The sequence below is a fragment of the Callithrix jacchus genome, chromosome 1 (genome assembly GCF_049354715.1).
Source record: "Callithrix jacchus isolate 240 chromosome 1, calJac240_pri, whole genome shotgun sequence".
Lineage (NCBI taxonomy): Eukaryota > Metazoa > Chordata > Mammalia > Primates > Cebidae > Callithrix > Callithrix jacchus.
In genome coordinates this window covers 92,970,424-92,996,107 of record NC_133502.1, presented here as the reverse complement: position 1 = coordinate 92,996,107, position 25,684 = coordinate 92,970,424, and the positions used below count along the sequence as shown (strand labels likewise).

The window sequence follows — 25,684 nt, the reverse complement described above, 5'->3', positions numbered from 1 at the left end:
GCCAGGCATGGTAGTGTGCCTGTGGTCCCAGTTACGTTGGAGGCTGAGGTGGGAGAATTGCTTGAGTCAAGTTGATTAAGGCAGCAGTGAGCTGTGATCACACCACTGCACTGCAGCTGGGGTGACAGAGCAAGAGCGCATCTCAAAAACAAACCAAAACAAAACATATTACCAAGAGAAACTCTAATGATCTCTAAAAGTCTGGGTTTCTTTTTGTTTTACTAATTAATTTATTTGTTTGTTTGTTTCGAGATGGAGTTTCACTTTTGTCACCCAGCTGGAGTGCAATTTTAATATCGTCTCTCTGCAACCTCTGCCTCCCTGGTTCAAGTGATTCTCCTGCCTCAGCCTCCTGAGTAGCTGGTACTATAAACGCCTGCCACCACACTCAGCTAGTTTTTGTATTTTCAGCAAAGGTGGGATTTCACTATGTTGGCCAGGCTTGTCTCAAACTCCTGACCTCAGGTACTCCACTCGCCTCGGCCTCCCAAAGTGCTGAGATTACAGGCGTGAGCTACCATACCATGCCTATTTATTTTATCTTTGTTTTTGTTTTTGTTTTTGAGATGGGGGCTGGTTCTGTTGCCCAGGTTGGAGTGCAGTAGCACGATCTCGACTCACTGCAACATCCACCTTCTGGGTTCAAGTGATTCTCCTGCCTCATCCTCCCAAGTAACTGGAATTACAGGCACGTGCCATAACATCTGGCTACATTTTTGTATTTTTAATACAAGTACAGACAAGGTTTTACTACGTTGGCCAAGCTGATCTGAGATTCTGGACCTCAAGTGATCCTCCTGCCTTAGCCTTCCAAAATACTGGGATTATAGGCATGAGCCACTGCACCCAGCTGTTGAGTTTATATTTAATTTTTAGAATAGCATAAACATTTTCTTACCTAGGATGCAGAAGGTATATCTATATATATATACAAGAGCAAGAAAATCAAATTTAACTTACGATATCTTCCAGAATTGAATTAGTAGATCGAAGAAACTTTGAGATCATCCAGTTCAACTCCTTATTTTACAGAAAATGAGAACAAGCCCAGACTACATCCAATAGAAATATTCGAAGAAGTCCACATGAATGTTTGCACTAGGATATTCACCCAACATTGTTTATAATAATAGGTGAAGGGGAATTATCTCAACATACCGCAATGGAAGGTGGTTGTCAATACAATAGATTCTATGTAGCCATTAAATAATGATGTAAATGTGGCCAGGTGTGGTGGCTCACACCTATAATCCCAGCACTTTGGGAGGCTGAGGCAGGTGGATCACGAGGTCAGCAGTTCAAGCCCAGCCTGGCCAACATGGTAAAACCCCATCTCTACTAAAAATACAAAAATTAGCTGGGTATGGTGGCTCATGCCTGTAATCCCAGCTACTTGGGAGGCTGAGGCAGGAGAATTGCTGGAACTGGGACTCAGGAGGTGGAGATTGCAGCGAGCTGAGATCATGTCACTGTACTCCAGCCTGGGCTACAGAGCAAGACTCTGTCTCAGAAAAAGAAAAGAAAAGATATAAATGTATATTTAATGAGAGATATTCATCATATATGAAATAGAAAAGCAAATTCTAAAATATCATGTATAATATAATCCCATTTTTCCAAAAGTAAATGTGCATGGTTATGTGAACTGAGTTTTTAAAAAATCTTAGTAAAGTGTGAATTTTTACATCAATTCTTAATTATACAGGAAAAATGAAGTTATTTTCATTTAAAGAAGAAGCAAATATCTTTTTATTTTGACTCTCACTGATAAATATTAACCACCCTCAAAAGTGTGTTGGGGTGGCCAGGGTGGTTCACACCTGTGATTCCTGCACTTTGGGAGGCAGAGGTGGGCAAATTGCTTCAGTCCAAGAGTTAGAGGTCACCCCAGGCAATATGGCAAAAACCCATGTCTACAATAAATACAAAAATTAGCCAGACATGGAGGCACATGCCTTTAGTACCTGCAACTTGGGAGGGTGAGGTGAGAGGATCTCTTGAGCCCAGAACGAGGAGGTTTCAGTTAACCAAGATCACACCACTGTAGTCCAGCCTGGATGACAGAGTGAGACCAAAGAGGAAAAAAAACCAAGGTGTTGGACAGTGTTTTGAAATTGCTACTAGAGGCATTCTTCTTCTTTTTTTTTAAGACAAGTTTCTCACTTAATCGCCCAATCCAGAGTGCAATGGTGCGATCGTGACTGACTACAGCCTCTCAGTCTCAGGTTTTCCTCCCACCTTATCCTTTGGAGGGTAGCTGGTACTACAGGGATGCCATCATGCCCAGCTAATATTAAAAAATGATAATTTGTAGAGACCGAGTCCCACTATGTTGCCTACGCTGGTCTTGAACTCCTGGGCTCAAGTGATCCACCTGCCTGGCCTCCCCAACTGTGGAGGCATTATTCTTAATTTCCAAGATCAGAACTCCATTAAAGGTAACATGGAAGGCCAGATGAGGTGGCTCATGCCTGTAATCCCAGCACTTTGGGAGGCCAAGGCGGGAGGATCACTTGAGGCCAGGAGTTCGAGACCAGCCTGGCCAATATGGTGAAACCCTATCTCTACAAAAAAAATATTAAAACTAGCGAGTTGTGGTAGTACATGCCTGTAATCCCACCTATTTGGGAGGCTAAGGCATGAGAAACACTTGAACCTGAAAGGGAGAGGTTGTAATGAAATGAGATCACACCACGCCACTGTACTCTAGCCTGGGTGACAGAGTGAGACTATCTCAAAAAAAAAAAAAAAAGATAATACGAGAAAACAACAGTGGACTTGATAGTGGAATTAAACCACTGGGATTCAAATCTTAAAAGAAAGCAGAATGTGTTAAGACAATATTTCATTTGTCTTAACATATTTTTCATTAACAAATATTTCATTTGAGAAATATTTGCCATAGGGAGTTTTTTGTATGGCTGTAGAAATGTAGGGATGGATGGATGGATGCAGAGATGAATAGACAGATGACTGGATGAATGGATAGATAGATATGCTTCAATATGTGAATGTATATCACATATTATTCTCTAAATGACTAGAGATGTCTGGGAGGAGAGATGGATTGCTAGAACGACCCTAGGTTTTCATCCTTTAGTATACATAGCCAACTTTGACAGTAACCGTATTTCTTCGTGTTGTAACACCCTCATAGGGAAAGAAAGGAGAACTTTAGGGCTTTGCTACTCTTTGAACCTCTGTCCAATCAATACTCTTTTGTTTGTTTGTTTTGTTTTTTTGAGACGGACTAGCTCTGTTGCCCAGGCTGGAGTGCAGTGGCGCTGTCGCTGCTCACTGCAACCTCTGCCTTCCAGGTTGAAGGGATTCTCCTGCCTTAGCCTCCCAAGTAGCTGGGACTACAGGCATCTGCCACCACACCCAGCTAATTTTTGTATTTTTAATAGAGACAGGGTTTCATCATGGTGGCCAGGCTGGTCTCGAACTTCTGTGATCTAGTGATCCACACACCCCGGCCTCCCAAAGTGCTGGGATTACAGACGTGAGCCACCGCACCTGGCCAGTCAATACTCATATCATAAAATGTTCTCACCCAGCTTTGTGGCTTCAAAGAGTGAATGAAGGTGTGGTAAATGGTGACAATTATGACTATTTGAGGAGTTGTTCTTAACCTCTATAGAAAGTGCTGGGCCTCTTTAAAATCTGAAGAAAACTAGAGCCCATCCCTCTAGAAAAAAAATGAGCACCATATTCTGGCACAATTCAGAAGATTCAGGAGCTCCCAGAGCCCATCCTTTGAATTCACTGAAGTTCATGAACGCTATGTTAAAGACTCCTAAGATAAGTTGCAGTAAGAGATGACCAGAGCTGGTAATGACAGGCAGAATTGGCCATGGACGCTTTGGAGGTCAAGCCCACATATTTCTATTTGACACAGAGGATCATGACTACCTTGAGTGGAGCTGAAGTAAGTGAGCACTTGCAGTCAGAAGGAAGAGGCAGCCAGGTGCAGTGGCTCCTGCTTGTAATACCAGCGCTTTGGGAGGCCGAGGCGGGTGGATCACCAGGTCAGGAGTTTGAGGGTAAGTAGCCTGGCCAACATGGTGAAACCCATCTCTACTAATAGTGCAAAAAAATTAGCCAGGCATGGTGGTGCATGCCTATAATCTCAGCTACTCGGGAGGCTGAGGGAGGAAAATCGCTTGAACCCGGGAGGTGGAGGTTGCAGTGAGTCAAGATTGTGCCACTGCACTTCAGCCTGGGCAACACAGCCAGATTCCATCTCAAAAAAAAAAAGTTAATATATTTTTTTGGTAAATACTTTGAGTTACAACAACACCTTTTAGAATAAATAATTCACCACAGTCCCAAGAGTTGAATTAAGGACAAGAGTCCATGATTCCTTACAAAGAAACAAAAGAAAGAAAACTGAGGATGTATTCATTCATTCAACAAACCTAGATTGAAATCTCACTATATGCCAGGCTCCATTCTCAAGCTGAAGACATAACAAAGAACAAAATAGACACAGTGCCTGCCATGTGGAGCTCACTTTATTGTGGAGGTGGGAGAGGGAGAGGATAAACAAATAATTATGTTACATAATGTTGCATTGTAATAAATGCCCGAAAGAAAACTATAGCAGGGTAAACAGAAAGGGAGCAACAGGAGGCTGGGCGACAGGGAGCAGTGAGGGGAAGGCCTCGCTGAGAAACACTTGAACAGACGCCAGAATGAAGTGAAGGAATGAGCCATGTAAGCATCTGGGGAAAGCATTTTCCAGGAAAAAAAAAAGGGGAAATGCAAATGCCCTGGAAAAGGAACGTATCCCATGTGTTGGAGAAACAGCTAGGAGTTGGCTGTGGTTGCATGTAGGTGAGCAATAAAATAGGGAGGCAGCTGGAAGGTATCCTGGGGTCAAACCATGTAAAGGTTTGAAGGCCACAGGAAGGGCTTAAATTGTCTTCAGCCGACTGCCGTGGAAATTGTCTTCAGCCGACTGCCGTGGAAATTGTCTTCAGCCGACTGCCGTGGCTCACGCCTGTAATCCCAACACTTTGGAAAGCTGAGGTGGGTGGATCACTTTAGGTCAGGAGTTCAAGACCAGCCTGGCCAACATGGCAAAACCCTCTCTCCACTAAAAGTACAAAAATTAGCCAGGCATGGTGGTGGGCGCCTGTAGTCCCAGCTACTGTGGAGGATGAGGCAGGAAAATCACTTGAACTTGGGAGGTGGAGGTTGCAGTAAGCCAAGACCGTGATGCTGCATCCAGCCTGGTAGACAAAGTGAGACTCTGTCTCAAAAAAAAAAAAAATTGTCTTCTAGGAGTTGTGGGAGGCCATCAAAACGTTTTCAGCAAGGGAGTATTCTGATCTGACTTATGTTTAATGAAGGTCACTCCAGCTGATGTGAGAAGACCATCAGAGGATGACAGTGAAGGCTGAGGGACAGGAAAGAATGCTTATTTCCATTTCCAAATAGTAACCAGTGATTTTTGGTGACCCTAGGAAAATAACATAGATACAAAGATTATTTGGATCCAACTGCATTCTTTAGTCCAGTTCTTTCTACTAGGTATGTTATAGACATCCAGCTGGTATGTCCTGGAAACCAGACAGCCACTCACTCACTCACTCATCATTAGTTAACTTTTCTTTCTTTCTTTTTTTTTGAGACAGAGTTTCGCTTTTGTCACCCAGGATGGAGTGCAATGGCACATCTTGGCTCACTGCAACCTCTACCTCCTGGGTTCAAGTGATTCTCCTGCCTCAGCCTCCCGAGTAGCTAGGATTACAGGTGCCCAGACCCAGATAATTTTTGTATTTTTAGTAGAGACCGGTTTTCACCATGTAGGTCAGGCTGATCTCGAACTCCTAACTTCAGGTGATCCACCTACATTGGCTTCCCAAAGTACTAGGATTATAGGCATGAGCAACCATGCCCAGCCTAGCTCTGATATTTTTGTGCAAATAATTTATCTTTTCCTCACTCTTCCCAGTGCAAGGTAGGGCCAGTAGCTAAGATATAGCCACCAAAGCCCTGGACCTTGATTCAGAAGACCTGGTCTCACAACAAAACCTGTATAGACTGGGTAAGTCGCTTAACCTCCCTGGACCTCAGATTCTTCATAAGATGAAAAATAATGCTAAATTTTCCACAGAGAAGTTATGAGAAGTAAAATTCAAAACTGCATTTGAAAGAGCTTTGAGAACTGCAAAGGGCTATGCAAATGGAAAGAATGATTACTGAAGCCTGACCTCAGCTCCTGTTGAAACTTAACCCAGCTCAGACCTGGCAATCACTAAAAGAAGATGGGAAAAAAATATTTCTCCCATTACTCTCTTGCACTTAGCTCTGGAGATGCTCAACTGGAGGGCAGGCTAAGATTTTTCAGAATAGAGCAAAAGGAATGTGAAAGGGAGTGGGAACCTAAATACTGAAGGGGAGTGGGAGAGAAGATACAAGAAGAAAGCTGATTCTTGATAGTAGACAGAGGTACAACTGCCCAGATCCGCTTTTAAGGCTTGCAGTCAATAAAGAGTCTCTAACTATCAGCTATGTCAGGGTCTGACAGTGAAGAATGCATTGGCTGGGGAGCCCTATCCTGAGATACAGACCACAGTGGTTCTGCCTGAGGCCCAGACTTCAAAACAAGGCAAATCCAGACACAGGAAACGTTTCTATTCCTGAGAATCAACTGCTGGCCCTTCCAGAATGAAAGGGGCACAATGTAGTCAACGTCTTCCCTAGTCTCTGTTGCTAGCAGCTGTATGTTTGGTAGTAGCAGTCTTGGTAAATGGGAATCCATAATGCTTGTCCCATGAGTGACCTCAATCTCTGCTACCATGGCCACTTGATTCATGTGTCTATCATGCCAACACTGGGGTGGCCAATGACAGGAATGGCTATCAGTCAACTGGCCAGGGCATTTGGCTACGTTAGTGCCTCTTTGAGGGTGCTCTCTGGTGGATGTTGTTAACATGTGATGCACTTACGCTCATTCTCCTATGTCCATCCACATCCCTCTTCCCCTCAGCTTCAATCTTTTTCCCTCCAAGTCCCACACCAACTGACCAGACCTTTCGCCATTGCTCATGAGTTTGTATGTATCCTAACCTCAAGCTACTTCTCTTCCCACACAAAGTGGATAACCAAGTGCACTTCTCAAAGCTCTACCTATTGAGAGGATTTTCCCCTGCCACTCTCTCTCAAGACCACCTTTGAGCAGACTGTAGAGAAGCCACCATCCATTTCCAGTTTGCACTCACATACAGGGCAGACCAATCTGCAAAGCAAGCTCAGACATTTTTCTTCTTTTTCGGTTTGTCATGAAGAATCCCCCATTCAGCCATGAGACAGTGGCTCTGGGAAAACAGTGGTAGGTACACTGGCAGTCTGGGCTGCTGCTCATGCAGCTTATTTCTGCCCTCTGGTCCTGCTTATGTACAGTCCCACAGCACCTTCCTTTTAGAGTGAATGCCTGTTGGGGTCCCCTTATCTTATAACTTGGTTGATTTGCCCCAGATCACAATGAGAAATTTCACTGCCTGCTCTCTTGGTGACCATTGACAGGCTTTCTGTCTCTACCAGAGCCTTGCAGCATGGCAGGAGTAGTTGTTCCAAAGGCATGATTCTCCACTGGAGATGGAAGGTTGTGTTTTTGTTTATGTTTTTTTGAGACAGAATCTCACCCTGTCACCCAGGCTGGAGTGCAATGGCACAATCTTGGCTCGCTACAACCTCCACTTCCCAGGTTCAAGTGATTCTCCTGCCTTAGCCTCCCAAGCAGCTAGTACTACAGGCATGTGCCACCGTGCCTGGCTAACTTTTGCATTTTTAGTAGAGACACGGTTTCACCATATTGGCCAGGCTAGTCTCAAACTTCTGATCTTGTGATCCTCCAGCCTTCCAAAGTGCTGGGATTACAGGCGTGAGCCACCACGCCTGGCCGAGAGAGATGGCATAGTTTTGCTCCAAATTCCCAAGGCCCTGAGTTGTGATTCCTCCACAGGGACTTGCCACAAAATCCATATAGCATCTTTCTTTCTTTTTAATCTACCTATCTGCACACTGAACACATAGCATCTTTTCTCACAACTGATACCTCCAATGCAAGTATATCTGCAGGATCATATGGCCCAAGTGACAGGGCCTAGACCTGCTGCAGAGACTTTGCTTGTGCTAGGTCCTATGTAAACTTGGCAGTCTTTTGTGTCACCGAGTATATGAGCTGGCGCAGTAATCAAAATATGCACAAGTTTTCAAATTTTCATCTGTTTTTGCTAAATATAATGGTGAAGGTGGTTGAAAGCTGGTGATCCAGGAAGAAGTAAATCAATTTACATGTAGGATCCCAGACCCGGGAGAGAGACACTAGAGATACTCCTCCTGAAACCACCTATGATCGCTTTTTCCCAAGGCATGAAAAAAATCAAACTTTCTCGTTGATTAGCCAGGCATGAGGTTCTACCTTGAGAAGAAGAAAGTACATCCTGTTGTCTTCTTGTCTCTATCTCAAACAGGCTCTTGCCAGGTGTTAATACATTGCCTTTCTTTGAACACAGGAAGTGGGTAAGGCAAATTTTCTCAAAGGCTCAGAATGGCACAATGTTCCTCCCCTTTGCTTACAAGCAGAAGATATCCCAGAATACACCTAGCCAATATGTATAAAGTTTTCATTCACTCAAGCAAGTAGAAGACTCCAGACAATAATATGACATCCTAATTGTTCTAGTGTACATAAAAGCTCTGCACTAATTTGTGGTTATTTAAGGAAATCCACTTTGGAAAAGTTCAGGCTTCGCTAATGCTTTTTTTCCATCTCATATCTTTTAGCATATGACTCAAATTTTCCATGTTATCATTAAGATAATAATGGTATCTTTCATTTATTAGCGTTTATTATTACTTATAATGCCAATATAATCACACTTAATACTTAGAAAAATCTAGTAAAGGAGGCTGTGTCAAGGATCTACAGGACCACTCCCAGATTCAATGATTTGCTAGGAATCTAAATATAGTGACAGTCCTGGCTAAGATTTATTACAGTAAATAGATGCAGTAAATAGATGCAAAGGGAAAAGGTACATGAGTGAGGTCCAGAAGTAACCAGGCACAAGCTTCCAAGAGCCCTCTCCCAGTACAGTCCCCTCCTGGTAGAGACCCAAAGGACATGCTTGATTCCTCCAACAATGAGTTGTGACAACACATGTGAAATGTTGTCTACAAGGTGAGATAGGAGGCAGGACTCTGGAGGTGATACTCAAACACTGGACCAGATTGAGGACTAGCTAAAAAAGGGACGAGGTGTTAAGACATGCCCACCAGTGTGCCATGTCAGTTTACTATTGCCATGGCAACACCCAGAAGTTTTTGCCCTGTTCCATGGCAACGACCCAATGACTCAGAAGTTACCACTTTTTCTAGAAAGTTCTGCATAATCCACCCCTTGATTTGCATGTAATTAAAAGTGGGTATAACTATGACTGCAGAACTGCCTCTGAGCTGCCACTCTGGGCACACTGCCTGTGGGGTGGCCTTCTCCGGAAGAAGCAGTACCTCTGCTGCTGCTGTACATTGCTGCTTCAATAGAAGTTACTGTCTAGGCCAGGCACAGTGGCTCATGCCTGTAATCCCAGCAATTTGAGAGGTTGACGTGGGTGGATTACTTGAGTCCAGGAGATTGAGACCAGCCTGGGCAACATGACAAAACATTGTCCCAACTAAAAATACAAAAATTAGCCAGCCATGGTGGCATGCACCTGTGGTCCCAGCTACTCGGGAGGATGAGGTGGAAGAACCACTTGAGCCTGGAGATTGAGGCTGTAGTGAGCCATGGCTGTGCGACTGCACCCAAGCCTTTGAGACTATATCTCAAAAAAAAAAAATGCTGTCGAACACCACCAGCTTGCTCTTGAATTATTTCATGGGCAAAGGCAAGAACCCTCCCTGGCTAAGCCCCAACTTTGGGGCTTATCTGCCCTGTATCAAAGGGAAGCCCATTAGGGCCTCAGTGCTGAGAATTTTTATTGGGGCTGGAGGTTTTAATCTCAGTATTTTTCATTTCTAAAAGATTTATAAAGGAAAAGTAAGGGTGTTCAGCTTTGTAATTGTCTTAGTTTCTTTGTGTGATTGTTGGTTTTGTCTTTGACCTAATGTGAAAAAAAGTCCCAAGGATAGACTCCCAGAGGGAAACAGTCGATGAGTAATTCATCAAAGCTTCTGTATGAGATGTAACCCTTCCTCTTTCCATCTCTTCATAGGAGAAAATGGGAAGATTCTTCCCCTGAATCATAGCCCTCCAAGGGTCTATAGGATATACAGCTATTTCCACTTCAGTACCTTCACATGGGAAAAAATCCCTGACATGGCTGTCAGTTCAAAATAAATCAAGAAATAACATGCATGTATTTGTAAGCCTTTTAGACCTATAAACCAGGCTACCCATGACAACTGTTTATTGGCTTTCTTAACTGTATTAAAACACAAGTAAACATGTTGTCTAAAAATAAATCAATAAATCGGTCTTCTCCTACCCACTTCAGCATTGCAAGAAACTACTGTGTAACATGGTCTACACTGTGCTGTTTCTTCTGGCAAGTTTCTTGCATTTGATTTGCACAGCAGAAAAGAATCCTCTCAATGGGCATTATTTATGTATCAGCACAGCAAATACTTTGGTCAGCTACCCAATACTAATAAAATTAATGCCTGTTTATGGTTCATCTTAGTCTCACTTGTTTTCTCTTTTCAAATTGTGTTGTTATTGTTGCTGCTGTTGTTGTTGTTGCTGAGACAGGGTCTTGCTTTGTCACCCAGGGTGGAATGCAGTGGTACAATTGATAGCTCACTGCAGCCTCAACCTCCCAGGCTCCAATGATCCTCCCACCTCAGCCTTCTGAGTAGCTGAGAGTACAGGTATGTGCCACCTTGCCCAGAGAGTTTTATTTTATTTTTGTAGATATGAGATCTCACTATGTTGTCCAAGCTGTCCTTGAACTCAAACTTCTGAACTCAGCGATCTTCATTCCTCAGCCTCCCAGTGCTGGAATTAAGGCATAAGCCACTGTGCCCAGCATTTTAAATGTTTTAATTGGCAAATAATAAATGTATTTACGGGGTGCAACATGTGATATTTTGATATACGTATACAATGAAATGATTAAATCGAGCTGATTAACATATCGATCACCTCACTTATTATTTCTGTCTCTCTTGTTAATTTTCAAACCTTAGAAGCTTTGTATAAATAAAATCAGATTTAGCCTTAAGGAAATAAGTCAGTAATTATTTCAGCCACCACTTGGCCCATATGCCCTACCTTTTTTCTCCCCAAACAGTGCTTTTATGATCAAAATGGCTCTCTAAGCTTAGGTGAAAACTTCAGCCCCATACGTTACAAGTTAAGTGAGCTTGGACCAGCTACTTAAACTTTGTGGTTTCAGCTTCCTCATCAGTAAAATGAGAGAGATGATAATACTTATCTCTTGAAGTAACTGAAATAATTAATGATATAATGCATGCAAAGCCCTTAGCATGCTGCCTAACACTTAATAAATGCTTAAAATTTTTAACTTTTTTTTCATAAAAATCACTCATTGATAACTGACAATCCATTTTGAAAAGTCTGTACAATCTGTTAGAACAGAAATTATTTTGGCCAGGCATGGTGTCTTACAACTGTAATCCCAACACTTTGGAAGGCCAAAGTGGGTGTACTGCTTGAGCCTAGGAGTTTGAGGCCAACCTGGGCAACATAACAATACCCCATCTCCACAACAACAAAAAAGAAATTTTTTATTTTCCTCTTTTTTGACCTGTAGCATTTATGTAATGTCGGTATTGTTCTTGTCTATGAAGACTGGGTATTGGGAAAGTCATGCAAAAAATCCAGGAGAGCCCTTTGGTGCCAAATGTTGAGTATAGGGGTCCAGGTGAAACTAAATACGAGCTAAACATCACAGGGTGCCAGGCAACAGGAAGATTGAACACCAGCTGAGACCCTGAGATAACTTTGGAACTAGGAATGAAGACTGCTTTTACTGACACTTTCTTGTAATCTTTCCCCATCAACTTTGCTTATTTGGTATGTAGGTTGCTATGGTGATGGGATAATGGGAAGAAACTGTGCAACAGATGGTCCTACTCTATTTAAACTTTACTAAAGTTTATTCCTTTGAGGTAAAACTGTGACAGCACATACCTAGTTGCCAAGATACCGAAAAGCATCATGACTTTAGTCTGGCCTCTGTCTTCCCTACACTTCCTTGTAACCTAGGGATGACACCACTTGTAGTACCAAGTAATATGATTTGGTGAGAGTTAAAGACTGCTATTTGGTAGCAGTTAAGCATTTACTTATATAAGGATCTAAAGGCTGAGCTCAGGACTCACACCTGTGCTTCCAGCACTTTCGGAGGCCAAGGCAAGAGAATCACTGGAGGCCAAGAATTCAGGACTGGTCTGGGAAACAAAGCGAGACACCATCTTACACAAAGTAGAAAAAATTTGCCAGTGTGGTGACGCATACCTGTACTGCCAGTACTTGGGAGGTTGAGGTGGGAGGATCACTTGAGCCCAGGAGGTTGAGGCTATAGTGAACTATGCCACTGCACTCCAGCCTGGGATACAGAGATGCAGACTGAGACCACTTCTAAACCACCCCCGCCCCCCCGCCACACACACACACACACAAGAATCTAGAACATTTTACTATAAAGCTGTAAAAGAACTTGAGATTTGGAGTCACAACAATTTAGATTTCAAAGCTTCCCTCCACCACTTACTAGCTCTGTGCTCTTGGATGTTTACTTTTAGAACCTTATAAAACAGGACAATAGTGTCTGTTCTCACTACTTAATAGTTGTTATGAGAATCAGATGAATTAACAAACTTGGAAACTGTTTATGTACTGTCACGCATCATAAAGGGATTTTGGTGCTATCTAAATGACTGCTCTGGGGTGAGGCTCCCTGCAACCTTCTCAGAGAAGTTGCTTCCTGTCTCCCAACAACCCACCAACATAATGAGCACCTCAAATAAGAACTTAGGAAAAGTATTGCATTCAACATCATTTATTTTATTTATTTATTTAATTAATTAATTAATTTTGTTTGTTTGTTTGAGATGTAGTCTTGCTTTGTCACCCAGGCTGGAGTGCAGTCTCAGCTCATTGCAACCTCTACCTCCTGGGTTCAAGTGATTCTCCTGCCTCAGCCTCCTGAGTAGGTGGCATTACAGGTACACACCACTATGCCTGCCTAATTTTTGTATTTTTAGTAGAGACATGGTTTCACCATGTTGTTCAGGCTGGTCTCAAACTCCTGACCTTGTGATCCACCCGCCTTGGCCTCCCAAAGTGCTGGGATTACAGGCATGAGCCACTGCACCAGCCCATAATTCTTTTAAACTTGTTTACCTTCTCCCAAAAATTTCTTAGTAGAAAACAAAATTAAAGACCATCTATCTTTTTGTTTTTTAGAGACAAGTCTCACTCTGTCACCCAGGCTGGAGTTCAGTGGCACAGTCACAGCTCACTGCAGCCTCAAACTCCTGGGCTCAAGCGATCCTTCTGCCTTAGCCTCCTGAATAGCTGTAACTACAGGCACATGCCACTGCACCTGGCGGCAAGACCACATCTCTAAAAAAAGAAAAAAACAGAATTAAAACTGTAAAATTAAAAGTTTACCAAAGGCTTACAATAACTCATGCCTGGTCATTTATCTTTTTTTTTTTTTTAATAAAATACAGGTTGAAATTTGTGTAAGTCCATTCAGACCTTACCTAAACAGAAAGAACCAAGCTATAACATTTGATGACAGTTTGAAAATATGATCTATTGGAACAATGGCATGATCTGTAAAATACTGAGGCTTACTTCTATAAAAGATATCATCAGCAAGTATGGGTAAGGTTGCTAAATATTTTTCACTCTATTAAAAGGTTTGACAGGTTATACCTCCACTTCCTTGCAGTTAGTATTTTGGGTTATTTCTAGCTAAAGGTCAAGATCTCTGTACTTGGGGTTATAATTTTTTATCTTTATATGTATCTCTTATAGTGTGATTGCCAATTTCACAAATAAACTATTTCCCATCTTCTAGCTTTGATGAAGTTTTTAATTATTTTATTTTATTTTATTTGAGACAGAGTTTTGCTTTTGTTACCCAGGCTGGAGTGCAATGGCGCGATCTCGGCTCACTGCAACCTCTGCTTCCTGGGTTCAGGCAATTCTCCTGCCTCAGCCTCCTGAGTAGCTGGGATTACAGGCACGTGCCACCATGCCCAGCTAATTTTTTGTATCTTTAGTAGAGACGGGGTTTCACCATGTTGACCAGGATGGTCTTGATCTCTTGACCTCGTGATCCACCCGCCTCGGCCTCCCAAAGTGATGAAGTTTTTTAAAATAAGAAAATGAAAGCCAAAGAGCCTCTTATTTCTATTAAGATTAATTTTTTTATCTTTGAATATTTATTCTAAAGTGTGGGGTACATAATTTGCCTAAGCCCTTTAGCAATAGCAAAGCAAGCCAAATTTCAGCATATGTGATAGTTATATATGATCATTTTTAACATGTTTTTCCATTTTCTACCTGTTCTGTCTTCCAAGATTTCATATCCTTTGCAAAGAAAATGAATAAAATATAAAATGTGATATATTTTCATCTCGGCAGAATACTTTTCACTTCATTGGAACTTGATACATAGATTCAACATAGACTATTAGTTCTAAAATTATTAGAATATCTGTATTAAGCTTTAATGATTTTTTAATTGTCATCTTCATGAAAAAGAAAACTAATTTTTTCACAATGTGCTGTATTTTACAAGGTTTGCAACATTTTAAAAAGAGTTTTCCTCTCAACGTGAATAATCTTTTTTCCTCCTAATTAAGCAATAAATAAAATTATGCAAAAGAAGCCATTGGTTTAAAACTACATAGCAACAGAAAGCCTTTTGTTTTCTCTTGCTTTGAGGAAATTCAATATAGTGTTTTAGAAAGATTGGCAGAGGTGCCGACGGGCAGAAAAGGAGGGCCCCTCGCCCCAGTTTCAAGTCTTTTAAACCGAACTTGCATTCTAGGTCAGCCACTATTTGTGGTGGTTAGGCTCCTAGCATAGAATATTCTACATAAAGAGAGACTTTTTTCATTCTAAAAAAAGCTCAATATTACTGATCATTAGAGAAATGCAAATCAAAACCACAATGAGACACCATCTCATACCAGTCAGAATGGCTATTATTAAAGAGTCAAAAAATAACAGATGCTGGTGAGGTTGTGGTTGTGGAGAAAAGGGAATCCTAATACACTGTTGATAGAAGTGCAAATTAGTTCAACCATTGTGGAAAACAGTATGGTGATTCCTCAGTGAGTTAAATGCAGAACTACCTTTTGACCTAGTAATCCCATTACTGGATATATAAATTTATTACTATAGAACATAAATCATTGTACCATAAAGACACAAGCACCCGGATGTTCACTGCAGCACTAGTCACAATAGCAAAGACATGGAATCAACCTAAAAGCCCATCAATGACAGACTGGATAAAGAAAATGTCCATGGTACACATACACCATGTATGGGTACCACATATATGTACCAAAGTATATGTCCATGATACATATACACCATAGAATACTATGCAGCCATAAAAAAGAACAAGATCATGGCTTTTGCAGGAACACGGATGGAGCTGGAGGCCATTATCCTTAGCAACCTAATGCAGGAACAGAAAACCAAATACTGCATGTTCTCACTTACAAGTAGGAGTTAAATGATAAGAACTTATGAACACAAAGAAGGAAACAATAGAGGCTAGGTTCTACTTGATGGGGAAGGGTGGGAGGAAGGACAGGAGCAGGAAAGTTAACTGTTGGGCAGTGGGGGTAATACATGGGTGATAAAATAATATGTACAAAAAAAGATCTATGTAACAAACCCTCACATGTACCACTGAACCTAAAATAATTTTTTGAAAAGAGAGACTTTTTTTTAAAGAAATGTTTCACAATATGTATTGGAAATAAAAATAAGATGGATGTCCCAAAGAGGATAAGCAGCTTATCCTACACCATGACATGAAACTGCTTGTGCAAAATTCTTCATGTTCCCAAACACGGTAGTCCTCAGCAGTTGGCTGCAGGATAATTTCAAGCCTTTATTGGCAATGATACCACACACACACACACAAAATAAAAAGTGAAGATCGATGTCATGTGACATTCTCTATTATTATGATAGTTTAGTTCAGATCATCTCTACAAAACTGGTTCATTGTCAAATGGCTCATCGACTTTGGCTGTTGTACTACTATATGTCTACACTAGCACAAAAGAGCTAAGAAATCATAATGATCAAGAAGAACAGAACAGTTTAACTTTTGGAAATAAAAAGTGACATCTGTATCTTTATACAAAACAAAGTTTAGGTCATTGCATCTAAAATTGTAGTATCACCCAAGTTACTCTGTAAATACTGCAAGTTCAGAAGCCAATGTTGTGTAAATGGTCACAGCTCTCTTTTCAAGGGAAAAGAATGGAAATATGAAAGTTGAGTATTTATTACCACAGCATAAACCAGTGACTTTTCTCTTGGAAAAAGCTAACAGAGCTCTGACTGCCTTAGCATTACAAGTCAGTGAATCAACTGGGAGTATGCCTTTAGGATGCTACTAAAAAGTAAAAGATGGCTGGGCGTGATGGCTCATGCCTATAAACCCAGCACTTTGGGAGGCAGAGGCAGGAGGATCACATAAGGCCAGGAGTCTGAGAGCAGCCCAGCCAACAGAATGAAATCTCATCTCTACTAAACATAAAAAAATTAGCTGGGCATGGTGGCGCAGGCCTGTAGTCCTAACTACTCGGGAGGCTGAGGCATGAGAATTGCTTGAATCCGGGACGTGTAGGTTGCAGTGAGCCAGGATTGTTCCACTGCACTCCAGCCTGGGTTCCAGAGCAAGATCCTGTCTCAGAAAAAAAGCTAAAAGGCTACTGCAAGAATGGAAGCCTTTCTTATAAATACGTGAAGACATTTAACATGGATGAGCATGTAGTACGGCCTAGAAATCATCCTGAAAGCTACCATTCCTGTATGTATCTGCCACTTTTTAAAGTATATTCTTATAGATCCTAATCATGCTCATAACCTTGATGAGTGGGTTGCAAGTTTATAAGCAGAATGTGATGGATTTAAAAAGAACATTCTAAAAGGTGGAGGAATAAATCTTTCTGTTGCTATGAATGATCCTCATAAGAGACACACACAAGGCATTTTCCCTGAACAAAGCAATAGTGAAAAAATCCAATTACATGTAGACTATTTTAGCTTTCCAGCAGTATCCTCAAACTATTTTTGTATGTGCTGAAGATGCTACTTTAGAACTAACAGTGAGTATTGTGAAACACTTTACGGTTTAATGAACGTGCACAGTAAATTTGTGTGTCCACTCCAGAGTATGATAGAAAGAAATTGAAGGAGATTAGAGTAAAATTCTCCTTGAAAGTACAAAATATTTAGCCAGGTATGGTGGCGCATGCCTGTAGTCCCAGCTACTTGGGAGGCTGAGGTGGGAGGATCACTTGAGCCCAGGAGTTCTGGGCTGTAGTGTGCTATGCCAATCGGGTGTCCGCACTAAGTTAGGCATCAATATGGTGACCTCCTGGGAGCGGGGTACCACCAGGTTGCCTAAGGTGGGGTGAACCGGCCCAGGTCGGAAATGGAGCAGGTCAAAACTCCCGTGATCGGCAAAAGAAACAGTCACTAGAGTGGATCGGCAACCAACAGAATGGGAAAAAATTTTTGCAGTTTACCCATCTGACAAAGGGCTGATATCCAGAATTTACAAAGAACTCAAACAGATTTACAGGAAAAAAACAAACAAGCCCATTCAAAAGTGGGCAAAGGATATGAACAGACACTTTACGAAAGAAGACATATATGAGGCCAACAATCATATGAAAAAATGCTCATCATCACTGGTCATCAGAGAGATGCAAATCAAAACCACATTGAGATACCATCTCACGCCAGTTAGAATGGCAATCATTAAAAAATCTGGAGACAACAGATGCTGGAGAGGATGTGGAGAAAAAGGAACACTTTTACACTGTTGGTGGGATTGTAAATTAGTTCAACCATTGTGGAAGACAGTGTGGCGATTCCTCAAGGCCTTAGAAATAGAAATTCCATTTGACCCAGCAATCCCATTACTGGGTATATATCCAAAAGACTATAAATCGTTCTACTATAAGGACACATGTACACGAATGTTCATTGCAGCACTGTTTACAATAGCAAAGACCTGGAATCAACCCAAATGCCCATTGATAATAGACTGGATTGGAAAAATGTGGCACATATACACCATGGAATATTATGCAGCAATCAGAAATGATGAGTTTGTGTTGTTTGTAGGGACATGGACGAATCTGGAGAACATCATCCTCAGCAAACTGACACAAAAACAGAAAATGAAACACCGCATATTCTCACTCATAGGCGGGTGATGAAAAATGAGAACACATGGACACAGGGAGGGGAGTACTAAACACTGGGGTCTATTGGGGGGAAAAGGGGAGGGCCAGTGGGAGGGGGCGGTGGGGAGGGATAGCCTGGGGAGAAATGCCAAATGTGGGTGAAGGGGAGAAAGGAAGCAAAACACACTGCCATGTGTGTACCTACGCAACTGTCTTGCATGCTCTGCTCATGTACCCCAAAACCTAAAATGCAATAAAAAAAAATATATATGTATTTCATATTTTCAAATGGATAAATTATAAATTGCTCAAAATAAAATTTGGAAACTATTAAAAAAAAACAAAACTCCCGTGATCAGTAGTGGGATCGCGCCTGTGAATAGCCACTGCACTCTAGCCTGGGCAACATAGCAAGACCCAGTATCAAAAATTAGAAAGAAAAAAAGAAAAAAAAAATTTTAATAAATTTTTAAACTACTCAATATGATAAAACGTGGGAATGCTGGTAGTTGTAATTGTTTTTAAAAATCCAATGATTATACATCAAACTTTTTTTTTTTTTGAGACAGTTTCCCTCTTGTTGCCCAGGTTGGAGTCCAATGGCACAATCTTGGCACTGCAACCTCCACCTCCCAGGTTCAAACAATTCTCCTGCCTCAGCCTCCCAAGTAGCTGGGATTACAGGCATGTGCCACGGTGCCCGGCTAATTTTGCATTTTTAGTAGAAATGGGGTTTCACTATATTGGTCAGGCTGGTCTTGAACTCCTGACTTCAGGTGATCCACCCACCCTGGCCTCCCAAAATGCTGAGATTACCGGTATGAGCCCACACCCAGCTAAAACATTTTATATTTAGAGTGTGTCTGTTTAATACAAGGGCTTAGGAGACATAGTTGGCTCTCACAACAGAAATGAAATACCTGCCTGTTTAAAAATTGTACAAGTTAGCAAGGTGCAGTGGTGTGCACCTACAGTCCCGGTTACTCAGGAGACTAAAGTTAGAGGATTCCCTTGAACCCAGGGGTTTGAGTCCAGCCTGGGCAACAAAGCAAGACTCCATCTCTTTAAAAAAAAAATTCAAAAATTATTTTAAAGGTGAAGATTTTGCACATTGAGTACCATATAAGAGTTTGACTCCAATGGTATAATATACATAGATTTTTATTGTTTAATTACATGAAGAAACAGCAAGCCTTTTCAATATCCAACAACTATCTTTGCAAACCTTTATTTATAACATGCTATCTACTTATTTTCTGTGCATTAGACACAAGCTTTTTTGCCTAAAGGTGACTTAATCATCTTTCTGTGTTAGCATCTGGGCCTCAAAAGTCCTGCCATATATTGTTGACAAAGGAAATCTGAAGAGAAACGGTGCCTAAAAATGCAGTTTGGCTGGGTGCAGCGGCTAACACCTGTAATCCCAACACGTTGGGAGGCTGAGGTGGGTGGATCACCTAAGATCGAGTGTTTGAGACCAGCCTGGCCAACATGGTGAAACCCCGTCTCTACTAAAATACAAAAATTAGTGGGGCATGGTGGCATGTGTCTGTAATCCAGCTACTTGGAAGGCTGAGCCAGGAGAATCCCTTGAACCCAGAAAGCAGAGTTTGCAGTGAGCCGACATCGTGCCACTGTACTCCAGCCTGGCGTGGGCAACAGAGTGAGACTCTGTTCCCCGCCCCGCCCCCCAAAAAAACATAATTCATGTCCTTTTGAAAAGTATTTATAAGTGCCTGTTCTTGAGCACTTTCTTCTATAGCCTTTTCTTTTTTTCAGATGTGTTTTTATTTTATTCAATAATTTGGGTTCATTCCCTTAATTGAAGGATCTTTGCAATTATGAGCTTTATACCAACAACATACTAAGGAAATTATTTTGAAGAACATTTTTTTGATTATTATTTTTTGGGGTGTTTTTCTTTTTCTTGTTTTTTTTGAGACAAGTTCTCTCACTCTGTCGCCCAGGCTAAAGTGCAGTGGCACATTCGTGGCTCATTGCAGTCTCAACCTCCCAGGCTGAAGCAATCCTCCCACCTCAGCCTGCTGAGTAGCTGGGACTACAGCTGTGCACCACCATGCACAACTAATTTTCTTCTATGTTTTGTAGAGAAGAGGGCATTCTCCTTGTGTTGCTCAGGCTGGTCTCAAACTCCTGATCCCAAACGATCCTCTCACCTCAGCCTCCTGAAGTGCCAGGATTACAGAAGTGAGCTACCGGCAAAATTATTGTTAAACTTAATAAATAATTAAATGTATTGTTTATATATAAAAATATTCAAAAGAATAATAGGATAAAGTGCATGCAAATTACTGTAAAGTATTTTACATTGCCATAGCAATGTGCATGATTAAATTGCAAACAAAAGCATACTGTTTTCTACTTTTAACTCAAATAATGCTTATAATAAGCAAATAAACAAAAAGCTATCAGAAAGGCCTTAGCCTGTACTATGGTCTAATTTAGTCAAATATCCAAAGCCATTAGTAATCCAATTCTCCATCCCCTTCCTGGATGTGGCTCCACTTTGCCAGTAGAGGGCACCATGTGCATACTGGGCAGAGAGGGCCAAAGGCTTATTACTAAGTTCTTTGTCTTCAAAGGAATAGCCCAGCCAGCGTGGGTGTGGTTGTAGATCAGAGCTGGAGGGCAGGATGTTACAGCAATTTTGCAGAACTTCAAACTTTCTTATGATGTCCTTCATCAGTTCACCATCCAGAAGAGCCTGAGTTCAGCCTTGACCCAAATGGGAACACAAGGTGTAATTATAACCAAATGGCCGTTTGCAGAGGTTTATTGCTGGCAAAATGGACAAAGAGAAGGAAGCAGAGGTTGAGGAGGGTCTTCTGTGTTTGAGGCAGTCTGTGTAGCAAAAATCAGACCAAGCTAGGGGGTCAGGAGCCCTGGTTATACCAATTCAGGGGTCGCACTGTACAAACTAAGAGAAGGAACCAAGTTCCAAATACATTTAGAAGCTTTGCTTTTGCTTTTATTACACATGCTCAACATGAGAATTACTTTTTTTTTCTTTACTTTGCAGTTATATGTCCACTCATTTAAATATTCATAAAATATTTGGTTTGGAAGAATACGACCATAATTTTTATGCATAGTGTGTTTAAAGATTCTGCCGGATGCAGTGACTCATACCTGTAATCCCAGCACTTTGGGAGGCTGAGGCAGGCAAATCACCTGAGGTTGGGAGTTTGAGACCAGCCTGGCCAACATAGTGAAATCCCATCTCTACTAAAAATACAAAAATTAGCCGGGCACGGCAGCGCATACCTGTAATTCCAGCTACTTGGGAGGCTGAGGCAGGAGAATCACTAGAACTTGGGAAGTGGAGGTTGCAGTAAGCCAAAATCGTGCCACTGCACTCCAGCCTGGGTGACAGGGAGACGCTGTCTCAATAAATAAATAAATAGGCCAGGTGCGGTGGCTCACGCCTATAATCCCAGCACTTTGGGAGGCTGAGGCAGGTGGATCACGAGGTCAAGAGATCGAGACCATCCTGGTCAACAAGGTGAAACCCCGTCTCTACTAAAAATACAAAATTTAGCTGGGCATGGTGGTGCGCGCCTGTAGTCCCAGCTACTCGGGAGGCTGAGGCAGGAGAATTGCTTGAGCCCAGGATGTGGAGGTTGCAGTGAGCTGAGATTGTGCCATTGCACTCTAGTCTAAGTAACAAGAGAGAAACTCCGCCTCAAAAAAATAAATAAATAAACAAATAAATAAATAAAAGGTTCAACTTTGGCTAATATTTATTTTAACTCTATAATGTTTACATAATTTAGAGTAATCTAATTTTTAATATAGCAAAGTACAGCTAGCAATGGCTGAGATTATTGCAGAAATGTGCAAAGTTGTGCTTATCTCATGAAATATGTTTTTGAGACTCTCCTAAACATAAGAGCAAATGAAATGCCCAACTTTCCAGAGGCAGATTTTATACGGAAAAAAAAAGATATACAAAGTAGAATTGTTCAAAATTTAAGAGACAATATATGTGAAGTGGCTATTGCATACTCAATAAATCATCTCCTTATCTGCTTTTTAATAACATTATTTTAGGAGTGATGGCTGCATTAAAGCAACTCTCTCTAGGTCATAAATCTAACTTTAAAATAACATGGACATCACATGTTCAGGTTTATCACATTGTCATATCTATAAAGAACCAAATCTATAGATTATATATATATATATATATATTATATAAATTAAATATGTCTTAATACTGGGTCTTTTCATGAGGCATCAAAAAAGGAATTTCCACTTTGAGAAGCCAAGGCGGGAGGATTGCTTGAGCCCAGGAGTTTGAGACAAGCATGGGCAATATAGTGAGACCCCATCTCTATTAAAAAACAATAAAAGGACTTTCCTTGCATAATGCAGAGCAAATCTTCATAAACATCCTCCTTAGAGAACACCTACCTCTCCTTTTCTCCGTGTCAGCTACTCACTCCTTCATTCACCTTAAAACACCATTTCAGTCTTCCTTCTCAACTCTTGCTCCTCACTCTTTTGTTTCTTTGAGTAGTTCCTTGCCCTTGCTTCTATAGAATAACAATTCGGCTTTCTATAAAGAGATACTTTTCAAAATGATGTTTTCTTTTGTTAGATAAGAAGGCATCGGCCAAATTACTGACCTAATCGGATATGATCTGGCTAAACTGCATTATTAAAATCACAAATAGAATCAGAAACTCTTTAGCTGGGTGCAGTAGTTCCCCTCTGCAATCCCAGCTACTCCAGCGGGAGGAATCCTTGATCCCAGCAGTTAGAGGCTGCAGTGAGCAATGATTATACCACTGCACTCCATCCTGGACAACAAAGTGAGACCCTGTCTCTGTAAAAAAAAAAAAAAAAAAATATATATATATATATATATATATGCATATACATTTTAAAAAATAATCAGAAACCCTTTGACTTGGAAAGAATTAACAAATCCAAATCTCATATTTCACAGATTAGAAGGCTGAGACCCAGAGAGGCTAATTGGATAGTCTAAGTTTCCCTGATTAGTTACAAAGCTGGGATCAGAATCCAGATTCATTGACCCTGACCTGCTTTGTCCATTATAGCACACTGCCTTGAGCTAAGTTTTTAGCTACATTTTCATTATAATGAGGTGCTTCTTACTGTAAGAAATCCTAAAATCTTGAAATAGAAATAAAATCTTCCTTCATAGGGTTTTCTTTTCCCATTGCTATTTTGGAACAACTTTTCTGCCTATTTCATCTAAATGATACACTATAAATGCTTCAGAAATATGTATTTTTATAAAGGGTGATTTTGCAAATATGTTGAGAAAATCATATGTAGGTAACATTACACTAGTTTACTTAAAATAAAACGCAATTATAAATCTTTCTTCAAATTGGAGATTTATCTCATCCTCCACTCTATTTATTTGATAAGAAACAAAACGAACTTGTTTCTCACCTTTGGTTTTCTGCTAAGATCAAGCACAATTTTTTTTTTCTTTTTTTTTTTAGACGGAGTTTCATTCTGTTGCCAGGCTGGAGCGCAGTGGCGCGGTCTCAGCTCACTGCAACCCCCATCTCCTGGGTTCAAGCAATTTCCCTGCCTCAGCCTTCGCAGTAGCTGGAATTACAGGCGCGCGTCACCACGCCCGGCCAATTTTTTTTTTTTTTTTTTTTTTTTAATTTTAGTAGCGATGGGGTTTCACCATGTTGGCCAGGATGGTTTCTATCTCCTGACCTCGTGATCCGCCCACCTCGGCCTCCGAAAGTGCCGGGATTACAGCGTGAGCCACCGCGCCCAGCCTAGATTAAGTACAAATCTTTGGGATAAATACTAAATTCTGAGCAGAACATATTTAAAACGGTATTATCGTAGAAACTAGCAATACAAAGATGAGTAAGTCATTCTCTTGAGCATCTCAGTCTAGTAGACATTCTAGCTGTACTCATTCCTTTTTTTTTTTTTTTTTTTTTTTTTCTTTTTGAGACAGGGTCTTGCTCTGTTGCCCAGGCTGGAGTGCAGTGGCTTGTTCACAGTGCATTGCAGCCTCACCCTCCAAGGCTCACTCGATCCTCCCTGCTCAGCCTCCTGAGTAGCTGAGACCACAGATGCTTGCTACCTGGCTAATTTTTAAATCTTTGGTAGAGACGAGGTCTACCTACATTGGCCAGGCTGGTCTCTAAATTCTAGGCTCAAGTGATTCTCCCACCTTGACTTTTCGAAGTGCTAGGATTACAGGTGTGGCACACCATGCCTGGCAGAAATATTCTTTATCATCACTGCAAGAGGCAGAATAACCACTTCGGTTCTCTCCAAAATAAACAAACAAAATATATGTAGGCCACGCACAGTGGCATATGCTTGTAATACAAGCACTTTGGGAAGCTAAAGCCAGTGGATCACTTGAGGTCAGGAGTTCAAGACTAGCCTGGCCAACATGTTGAAACCCCATCTCTACTAAAAATACAAAAATTAGTCAGGCATGGTGATGTGTGCCTGTAATCCCAGCTACTCAGGAGGCTAAGGAATGAGAATCGCTTGAATCTGGGAGACAGAGGTTGCAGCGAGCCAAGATCATGCCACTGCACTCCAACATGGGCCATACAGTGAGACTCAGTCTCAAAAAAAGAAAAAAAGAAAATATATATGTAACTATGTGTGTGCATGTGTGTGTGTGTGTGTGTGTGTGTGTGTGTGTGTACATGTGTGTATTTGGCCCTCTGTATTTATGAGTTCCATGGATCAAAAATATTCAGAAAAAAATCAATAAAAAATAAAAATAATACAAATTCAAAATACAGTTTAACAACTATTTACATACCATTTACATTGTACCTAGTATTATAAATAATCTAGAGATGATTCAAAATATAAGGGGCCAAATGCAGTGGCTCATGCCTATAATCCCAGCAGTTTGTGAAGCCAAAGTGGGAGGATCATTTGAGGCCAGCCTGGACAACACAGGGAGACCTGACATGAAAGAGAGAAAGAGAGAGAGATAGAGGAAGGGAGGGATGGAGGGAGGGAAGAAGAAGGAAGGAAGGAAAGAAGGAAGGAAGGAAGGGAGGAAGGAAGGAAGGAAGGAAGGAAGGAAGGAAGGAAGGAAGGAAGGAAGGAAGGAGAAAAAATAAGGTAGAAGGCAAGATATGTATAGGTTCTATGGAAGTACTATTCCACTTTATATTAGGGACTTGAGCATCCTTGAATTTTGTTGTCCCTGAGGAGTCCTGGACTATATATGAATCTGTTGCCA

General features: G+C 41.2%; 1 long non-coding RNA gene across 1 annotated transcript in view; it reads right to left on the bottom strand.

The window, feature by feature from the left end:
• Nucleotides 1-4,496: 4,496 nt before the first annotated feature.
• The window catches only part of LOC144581773 (uncharacterized), a 61,624-nt gene continuing 40,436 nt past the window's right edge, over nucleotides 4,497-25,684 (bottom strand). The window contains exon 2 of the long non-coding RNA XR_013533003.1: nucleotides 4,497-5,464. This is a non-coding gene — a long non-coding RNA (uncharacterized LOC144581773). The remainder of the gene's footprint in view (nucleotides 5,465-25,684) is intronic.